Consider the following 7363-nt stretch of genomic DNA (forward strand, 5'->3'; position numbering starts at 1 on the left):
ATTTTAAGCCAACGGCAACAAAAATGGAGTTCAATTTTCAAGCTCGTTTTGTGGCTAAAATTGAGAATAGAAAAGTTGATTTTACTTCGGCGTTTTTCTTTCTGTGTACATTTATTGAAATAGCAAGTCAATGTTTAGGAGCAGGGCAAAGTTTTGACCCAAAAGCCTAATCAACTAACAAAGTTTTTTTTTTCGAAAAATAATCTATAAAAAGTAAGGGTGTTTAAACAGTGACTTTTTGAGGGATAAAATCCCTTAGTAAGGAGTTAATAGTGAAGACAAAATCTGCTAATATGCTGCTTTATACCGCAGTGACATTAAAAGAATTTTTAGTTAAGGTCTGATGTAATATGAAATTTTTAAGATAATTTTTAACTCGAAAAGGACAAAACCTGCTTGTGATGAAAAGTAAGGGGTTTTATAAGCTTTCCTGCTACTTTTGTCATGTTGATAACTAACGAAAGGGACTAAGAATCGACTTTTGGCTAGAAGACGTAACTAGAAAAAGATAGAAACAGCTTGTGGTGAAAAGTAAGGGGTTTTATAAGCTTTCCAGTGACTTTCGCCATATTGACAACTATTAAAAGGAACCATCAAACTGACTTTTTGAATGAAGTCTTAAGGGAAATTTTCCACTAGAACTTACAATAGTTCACTTTTCAGCCACTACATCCTACCATCTGCATTACTTATAACATTACTTTTAACAGCTTGTGATGAAAAGTAAGGGGCAATATAAGCTTTCTTGCTACTTTTGTCATGTTGACAACTATTAAAAGGAACCATCAAACTGACTTTTTGCATGAAGTCTTAAGGGAAATTTTCCACTAGAACTTACAATAGTTCACTTTTCGGCCACTACATCCTACCATCTGCATTACTTATAACATTACTTTTAACTGGAAAAAGTCGAAATCAGCTTGTGATGAAAAGTAATGGGCTTTATAAACTTTCCAGTGACTTTCGCCATGTTGACAACTAATAAAAGAAACCATCAATCTTACGTTTGGCATGAAATAGTAAAGGAAATTTTCTGCTAGAACTTACAAGACTCAAGTTTTTAACTACTACTTCCTAACATCTGCACTATTTATAAGTAGTCTTTTAACTGAAAACATCAACAGCTGGTGGTGAAAAGTAAGCGGCTACTATAAGCTTTCCTCTTACTTTTGCCATGTTGACAACTAATAAAGGAAACCATCAATCTAACTTTTAGCATGAAGATGTAAAGGAAAATTTTCTACTAGAACTTACAAGATTCCACCACTACCTGCGGTGAAAAGTAAGGGGCAATATAAGCTTCCCAGCTTCTTTTGACAACTAATGAAAGGAACTTTAAATCAGAATTTTATCATGAAGACTTAAGGGACATTTTCCACTAAAACTTACAAGACATTACTTTTCAACCACTACTTCCTAACATCAGCATTACTTATAAGTACTGTATTAACGACTGATATGTAAGCATATATATAAGTACTTATATTTGGCTGTTCCCAAAAAAAGCTAAAAGAGTACTTTTATTTTCTTATATGTTCTAACCAATTTGTTGCCCATTTTTTTGCTCTTCACTATTAGTTTGTTCAATTTAAAGGACGGTATTTGGTTGTATGCATTTGTTAAACCAAATGGTTTTTATTTAAACATAAGTACTAAATCCGCAATTTAAATAGTTTTAGCTTTATTTAGGTTTTGATCATATGTGGTTTTTACGAAAACCAAATAGTTGCACAGCAATTTTATATATGAAAAAAACACAACACAAATAATATAAAACTTTAAAAGAACTGTTAATGATTTCTAATAAATTCTATAAAAATTGTGTTCAATCAGCAGTGATGCAAAAATAGAAAATACTTAACAAAATGAATTTTCTAATGAAAAGAACCACAATTGGAAAAAAAACTTTTGTTTATAAACATTTTCATTATTTAGAAAAACATTTGTTTAGAAACAAATCAACTTTTGTCTATAAACATTTAGTTATAAACAAATTAACAGACAAGTAAAACAAAGCCTGCATAAAGTTTACAAAGTTTAAAGTTTTAGCAATAAAACGGGTTTGAGTAAGGCTTTTGTTTATAAACAAAACAACTTTTGTTTATAAAACCAATCACAGTTAGGTTTAACATTTGCTTATAAACACGGTTAAACAAATATTCGATTAAAAACAATTTTGTTTATAAACATTGCTTGTCATAAGCCAACAATTAGCAGAATTTTTTATTTATATACACAATCACAATTAGGTTAAACATTTGTTTATAAACACAATTCAATATAACTTGAAGAAGTTTTTGTTTATAAACATAATGACATGTTTGCTTACAAATCGAGCCACGATTATGTTTATAAAAAGATTGCTGATAAATACAAACTATTGTTCTTAAATCTATAGTTATTAAGTCAGTCAACAATCATATAAAACTTTTGTTTCTAAACAAAACCACAAGAAACATTTGTCTCTGAGACTTAATGAAACAAAAACATATGTTTATAAACAGAGTAATTTTCTTGCTATTTTACTTAGATAAACATTAGAGTAAGATCTACATAAGTAAATTTCATAAAAAACTTTGTTTATAAACATAACGCGAAACATATATATGTCTATAAACATTATCAATTGCATATTTTTTTTTTTTGGGGGGGGTGGTTTATAAACAAAATAAAACTTTTGATTATAGATAGTTATTTAGTTTGAATGGAGGATGTACATATATACATCAAATCCGAAGAAATACACCTAGGCCTCTATCCGGCCTGTTGTGCGCTCCTCAACCAGTGACTCAGATGGGAATCGAACCCACCACCTCCGGTCTACCAGACTAGAACTCTAAGTACTAATCTACCGGAGGCCACTTATAGATAAGTACATGATTATGTGAAACTTGTACAAGTTTAAATTTTGTATGTAAACTTTTGTTTATAAACATAATCACAATTAACTTAATATTTTCTTTATGACAAAGTCTGGTTATTGTTTACAAAAAGCTGCCATGTTGTTGTAAAACTTTTCTGCATAAACATAACGAAACATATGTTTATCAACATAATCCCAACTAAGCGAAAATTTTGTTTATAAACAAACCAAGACTTAGCTAATAAACAGTTTTACAACAATTTTTGTTTATAAACAAGTTTATCTTAAACTTGGCAACATAACTACAGTTAAGTAAAAACATTTCAGGTAAATTTTTGTTTATAGACTAAATTACTATCAAAGAAAATTTTAGTTTAAAAATATAAATATAAATAAAAAACTCAATAATTTTCTAATTTTATTTTAAAGTGTTCGTCCCTTCTTTTTTAAATTTATTTTCCCCCAAATTTCCTTTTTGCAGCTCAGCTGTTTAATAAATTTCTCAACCACTTAAGTACGTTTTTTCTCAGGTTTTATATTAAATATTTTAATTTTAATTTAAATTTATTAATTTTCTTTTTCTAAAACCATTCATAATTTGGCAAAACCTCAGCTGTTGCTATTCACAGAAAATTTTAACGTAAATTTTCTTAATCTCAATAACAAAACTAACCTACACCTACAGTTAAACCACTTAAATACAGTTTTATGCCAAAAAAAAACCCAACAAACAGCAAAACGCCTACAGAAAAGGGACATTTAAGGAAAAAATGCTAAAAACATTCTCACAGTGCACACGAGACCAGACAATAAGCAATAACGCCCGCCTACCCGATATTTATTTTTGCTTACAATCTACTATAGATAGAACCATAAAAAACAATATAAAGTTTTTCTTTCACTTTCGACTAAGGAGACACAATGTTTGTTGAGTTTTCAGCAGTAGTCTCAGTAGAGTAGGGCCTTGTGTAACCCGGGTATTAATAACATAAATTGTAGTGTAACGCAAATTAAAAGGCAGCTGGCATATGGGATTTTCCTATAAATGTTCATTTCTATAAATGTTTCAAAAAAAAAAAAAGAAACACAAACGATGATGCTTTTACTCCTGCTGATTCCAATGATGATGGCAATAAAGTACCATACATGATGATGGTTACTTTAACAAGCAGGGGCTACCATATAAATGGGTTATATGTGGAGATGCAAGAAGCGCAATATGGAAAAAAAACAAGAAATTAAAACAAAAAATTTATGAAAACTTTACAATTTGTTAGCACTAGAGTAGTCAGTCGCGCCCTTAACATTTATAGGTTTTTTTTTTTTAGGATGTTTATAGACAAGTGTAGGCACATGTGTGTTTACTAATATGTGCATATGTGTGTGAAAAATGTTGCTGCAGCCAGCACTACTGTTTATACTTTGCAAACAGCATCAAGATTATGCGCAACTTTATAAACATATCTTCAATTAAGTGAAACTTTTGTTTATAAACATATGCATGTTGGGTCAGGAGACATTTTTGTTTATAAACAGCATTTTGATTATAAAAAGTGTTTGTTTATAAACATACCCTTAATTAAGAAAAAATTGCTTACAAATATGTACACAATTAAGTGAAACTATTGTTTATAAACATGTTTAAAGTTAAGTGAACATTTCGTTTTGTTTATAAATATATATTATTTTAAGACTAACATTTGTTTAAAGTGAAATTTTTTTAAGGTGAAACATTCTTAAACTTATTAGAGATTCAGGTCTATTTTTGTTTATAAACACAACTATGATTTAGTGAAACATTTGTTTATAAACAGAGTTACGAATAAGTGAAACTTGTGTCCACAAACCACATCAGAAAAACTAGACCTGATTAAGTGAAATCTTGGGTTATAAAACTATCCAGATTATGCGCAACTTTTGTTTATAAACATGTCTTTAATTAAGTGAAACTTTTGTTTATAAACATTATTAAGATTATGGGAAATTTTTGTTTATAAACGTGTTCACAATTAAGTGAAACTTTTGTTTATACACATGTTTACATTTAAGTGAAACTTTTATTTATAAACATGTCCACAATTAAGTAAAACTTTTGTTTATAAACATAATTAAGTGAACATTTCAGGAGAGTAATTTTTGTTTATAAACAAAGTCCAAAGTGAATCTTTTTGTTTCTAAACATATATCATTTTAAGATAAACTTTTGTTTATAAACATATTACGTTTAAATAAATCATTATACATCAATAATTTAGGTGAAACAATTGTTTATAAACATATCTACTAGAAAATCTTTTGTTAATTAACGAGGAACTGTTAACGACGAACTCTTGTTTATAAACATATCAACAAATACATAAGTGAAACTTGTCCTTAGAAACATAGACATGATGAACTCAAACAGAATCCTAATAAGGTGAAACATTTGCTTGTAACATTGTCCAAATAAACTAAAACTTTTGTTTATAAACAGAGTTTATTTTAAGTGCAAATTAGTTTATAAACACAGATAAATAAAACTTTTATCCACATTTATAAATACACATTAATTTTGTTTATAAACAAAGGTACGACTTAAGTAAGCTTTTGTTTAAAAGAAGATTTGCGATTAAGTAAAACAATTTGTTTCTAAACATTTCTACAATTAAGTGAAATCTTGATCAAGTGTAAACATTGTTTATAAACATTATCACATGTCGGTAAAGCTTTTGTTTTAAAACACAACCACGATTAAAAAAAAACTTTAGTTTATTACTTAATTGCATTTTGTTGAAACTTGTCAGCATAACCTATGAAACCAAAATTTGTATAGCGTACTTTAACAACAACATGTCTACATATCTCTAGGTGTCTCTACAAATAACTACATCTGATATAGCTTGTCCATAGCTGCAACAACACACATGCTCCTATGAGAATTTTACTGGTTATGTTGTCTGTTGTTTTATTTTTTTCAACACAGTCATAACTCGATTGGCCTTTTTTTTACTCACTCACTCACTCACTCTTCACTTATCTCCCTCTCTCTCCCTCTTACTAGCCTTAAACTATACTACACTATTGCTAGTCTTACTGCAGCCTAACAATAGCTTTTAGTTTTTATTATTGCATTTATGTATGCATGTGTTTTTGTGTTGTTACAACAGTAAGTTTGTTGTTGCTGTTAGTGTAGGAGTGTAAATTTTGTTAGTTGAGTTATTGTTAAAAGCCCATAAAGTATGCTAAGTTTATTAAAATAGAGGGCAAACAATTTATGAAACAAAAAGAAAAAAAAACTTTATACATTGTAGTTGCTTTTATATATTTGCAAATATTGCAGTATTTTAATAGAAAAAAAGTTGTTAGAAAATTAAATAAATTTTTTAAATTTTTAGAATATTTATGTCTGTATGCAAATAAATATTATTAAAAAACTTAGTAAAACATAAAGAAATATTTATTTATGTGGTACATTTTAATGGTTTCGAAATAATAAATGGTTTTTTATATAAAATGTAGCAATATTAACAAAAAATTTTAAGCAATTTTGTTAACCCCTTTAAGTATGCTTTAATTTATATGTTTTCTTTTACTCTTATATACAGTTATATATTTTTAATGTTAGTAAATTGTTTAATCATAATTTATAACATTTTTATTATTATTTTATTTTAACACCTTGGCTTATTAACAAATATATTTGTACAAAAATTTTGCGCATTTAAATTATTTTTTCTTTTGTTTAGTTTTAACTCTATTACTAAAAATTTTAGCTACAAAAACTCCACGTTTGTGTGCTGGGTCGGTAAAATTTCTAACAAGCATTTGAAATAATTTTGCCACTTTTTTCCCCCGTTTAGTTTATAATGGTTTTCCGTTTACCTCATGAATTACCCAAAAACAACAAGAACAACGAACGAAAAAAAAAAATCAATTCTTTTTAAATGCTTCAATATGGCTAAACGCCAAAATGTATGCTATACTTATATTACATTCCTAAAAACAACCATAATTGTTAAAAGGTGTTTAAGGCATCGTTTAGGTAACATGTTCAACTGAAATTTTCTCTTTGCCAGTAATAACAAACAAAATACAAATTATCTTTTTTAAATAAGTGTATGTGGTTCCGTTTAATATTAGCTGATAATAATGAGTCTATAAAAAACATAAAGATAATGTGGGTATTAACAATTATGGTTATTTTTGTTTACGAGCAAATTTTCCTCAACAAAAGGGTTAAATAGTTTAAGGTTTTTCATGAAGCCATAGTTTAAATTATTGTAAAACTTTATATTAACAAAGAGTCTCTGTATGTATGGACAAGTAAAATAGCATAATTTTAGGGATTCATTATTTTAATGATAAAATTTTTAGTAATATAAATTTTAAATGCTCCGCTTAATTCTCCACTAAGTTCTAGTTCTATTCTAGTTCTGTTCTAGTTCTGTTCTAGTTCTGTTCTAGTTCTGTTCTAGTTCTGTTCCAGTTCTGTTCTAGTTCTGTTCTAGTTCTGTTCTAGTT

This window comes from Lucilia cuprina, chromosome 6 (genome assembly GCF_022045245.1).
Source record: "Lucilia cuprina isolate Lc7/37 chromosome 6, ASM2204524v1, whole genome shotgun sequence".
Classification (NCBI taxonomy): domain Eukaryota; kingdom Metazoa; phylum Arthropoda; class Insecta; order Diptera; family Calliphoridae; genus Lucilia; species Lucilia cuprina.